This window comes from Lissotriton vulgaris, unplaced genomic scaffold (genome assembly GCF_964263255.1).
Source record: "Lissotriton vulgaris unplaced genomic scaffold, aLisVul1.2 SCAFFOLD_6051, whole genome shotgun sequence".
Classification (NCBI taxonomy): Eukaryota; Metazoa; Chordata; class Amphibia; order Caudata; family Salamandridae; genus Lissotriton; species Lissotriton vulgaris.
Window position 1 is genome coordinate 81,741 of NW_028249658.1, and position 3,293 is coordinate 85,033.

General features: G+C 46.7%; 1 pseudogene across 1 annotated transcript; it reads right to left on the bottom strand.

Annotated features, from left to right (window-relative positions):
* Window positions 1–225: 225 nt before the first annotated feature.
* LOC147663504 (elongation factor 1-gamma-B pseudogene) lies at window positions 226–1,478 on the bottom strand (annotated as a pseudogene). The gene has a single exon (XR_015305305.1). The product of XR_015305305.1 is annotated as an elongation factor 1-gamma-B pseudogene (transcript).
* Window positions 1,479–3,293: the final 1,815 nt, after the last annotated feature.

Here is a 3,293-nt window from a genome sequence, read left to right on the forward strand (position 1 = left end):
CCCTCCTCTCCCCCCTGTCCTACTTTACCTCTCTTTCCATCCCACCTGCAGCCTCTCCTGTGTCCCACTCCTCATCTCCCAGTGCAAAGAGTGGGATGCCGGCGGCAGTTTTCTTCCTTCCTTACTGCCCCTCCCCCCACACCTCCACCACCATCAGAGGAGGGTGAGTTATTCACGAGGAAAGCTCAGCTGACTTTTTTTTTTTTTTTTTTTTTTTTTCTTTTTTTTTTTTTTTTTTTTTTTTTTAACAGGCCACTTTTCTTTATTTCTCATGATCAGTTAATTGTAAACGTGACAGGCTCCATTTATGCATAGTCCACATTGGGCAGAGTGGTAGGACGCTGTGTGGTGGAGTAGAGTTGTGAGACTACCGCCAGGTGCAATGGTTCCCTTCACTTCCTGAATGTACCAAGCTTACGAGACGTGGTCTCACTTGAAGATTTTGCCCTGGTTAAAAGGCTTGCCGATGTGCTTGAACTCTCCCTCCCACGTGAAGTATTCCTTCACCATTGTCTTGCACTCTTCGCTGTCCACATCCAACTTCCGCCAGGTATAGGACTCATAATCGATTTGCCAGTCTTCACTGAGCGTGAAAGCCAAGTCTTGCCCGCGGAATACCCAGATGCCAGAGATAGTACTGGCATTGTTGCTTCCAGAGAGTATGACACTGGCAAAGCCAGTCTTGCGCAGTTTATCCAGACGCTGAAACATTCCTGTGATGAGGTTGCAGCTCATGAAGGTCTGTGTTAGCTCCTCAGGGAAGCGGTACTCTCCATACCAGATTGACCAGCCCTCCTTGTCGAAGTGTTCCCAGAAGTATGGGATTGCCACAGCCACTGTGTCTTCATTAGAGTACTTCCTCTTGAACTCGTCCATGATGAAGGCGCTCTTTGGCAGGTGGGCATAGGGGTCCTTTGACTTCGGTTCTGAAGCTAGCACCTCATCACACTCATCAGGCTCATCCTCAGCAGCAGGCTTCTTCTCTTCCTTCTTTTTTTCCTTTTTCTCTTCCTTCTTGGGCTCCTTTTCCTTTTTGGGGGCTTCCTTCTTGGGCTGTGCTTCTGAGAACTTCTTAGCATCAAACTGTGCCATCTTTTCACAGAGTTTCACATCCCCAAGGACGCTTTTTGTGTGTTTGAGAGTAACGCCATTGCTTACTATGTCAGTAACGATGAGCTTCGCGGCATTAACCGGGAGGCAGCTGCCCAAGTCATCCAGTGGGTCAGCTTTGCCGACAGCGAGATCGTCCCTCCCGCAAGCACCTGGCTGTTCCCCACCTTTGGGATAATGCAGTACAACAAGCAGGCCACGGAACATGCCAAGGAGGAGGTGAAGCGTGTGCTGAGCACCCTGGATGAACATCTTAGGACGCGCACATTCCTGGTGGGGGAGAGGGTCAGCCTGGCTGACATCTCGGTGGCGTGTGCGCTCCTCTGGCTCTACAAACAGGTCCTGGAACCATCTTTCCGGCAGCCATACGTTAAAGCTCAGCTGACTTTAAAGCCCCTTTGAAGCTCTACTCTCCAGCTTGTGTCTGCTCTCTCTGTCCTTACTTACTTGCTTCGCTTTGTGGTGTTTGTAGCTCCCAGTCCAGGCTCTGCACACAGGGATTCCAGATTGCTTCATCACTTTGTGATGACAAGCGCAGAGAAACACTGTGAAGTTGTCAGGGGCTTCCACTCCTGACCTCAGTGTCGTGTCACTCCCGCAGCCCTCACAAGCAGCCAGAGCCCTTCTAAAGCATTAACAAAGTGGGCAGTTGTGGAGGGGTCTCTGAGAGGGTGCACTGTCTCTGTGGACACGTCTTCTGCTGCTCCTGCATGATCACAATGTGCTGGGAGGAAACACATCAAAACTTTCACTATCCACATAATAGAGAAATGTCGCAAATTAAAAAATATGCAGCGCACGACACAATTTAGCAACATTACTAAAGATCTTCAGCTTTAATTATCCCAGGATGAAAGTTCATACTGTAAACAAGTAGAGACTCGGGCCGCTCTGTGGACAGGACAAGAGCATCGAATGCTGGATCTGCTGAAAGTGAAAGAAAGAAAGAAAGGCTCAAAAATATCTAGCTTCAAGTTTTTCGCACTCATAACAATTCATCAGTTTAAATTCAGGTTCATTTTTTAAAGTACGAATCAGTCTATTTGGCCCTGTTACAGTTTAAGCATAAATGAAGTCTGTGGCAGGCATGTTTTGATTATTTTAAATTTCAGAATGAGAAGAAAAGCCATCCCCGGGTTCAACTTAAATCACACAATGAATGAATTGTATTTGTCTTAATTGCCTTGAATGATGTTTGGCAATTTCCAGCTCCGTGCAGGTAAAAGCCAAGCTGTGAGCATCCCATGAAATATTCTACTCACATACCCTGCACTAAAGCCAGCCTTGGCTATCTATCTAGTGACATTTAAACTGCAGCAGTCATTAGGCATAAATTAGCTTTAGCGCTGACTGCTTGAGCAGCCAATGCAGTCTAGGTGTTGCAACCAGACAGAAACAAGGAAAACCTATTCTATAACTTCTTTGTTGGCCTTTCATCATTAAGAACTACATACAAAATAAGCGCACAACTAATCTAAAGATGATAAACCACACACGTTAAAGAAATTAATGGGAAATGCTTTTTTTATGCTACCGTTCTCAAACGTCACTTGGTTAATGCAATCACTGCAGAGATTTTGTGTGTAACGGAGAGAAACAGAATGGAGCCTTGGTTGGCACAGTGGGGTACAGTGACTTTTGTATTATAGAGCTACAAGGTGGCAGCCTGCAAATGAAAGCACAATGAAGATGCACCTTGTTTGTTTGACACATTGTGACATGTGGCACTGGATCTATTTGGCTGCGGGCGGCTCTGAGGAGCCTTTAAATACACAAAAATCAAGCGCTGGGTCCAACCTCTCATGGATCCCGCCACCTTTTGCTGTTTTCCTGCTCCCTGAAACTGGTGATGTAGGTGCCTAATCAGTGAGCTGCCATCAGACATACACTCCCCCCACTCACTCCTGTGCCCCTTGACCCTGGATCCAGGGGGTGCATTACACTCTTGCAGGGCAGCTAAGGTCATCCGCGGTGCAAAATTTGTGCCGGTGGTTGCCAGTGGACACCACTGCCACTTATTCTTTGGGACCAGAACTCTTTTCACACAAGCAGTAATCCTGGACATCATTTTCCTTGTTTTACATATTTCATTTTTTAAACGTATTTTCTGACACCCCAAGCATCATATCGTATGTGTTATGTCATTGTGTGACCTCAGCGTCATTATGACGAGTCATTCCCTC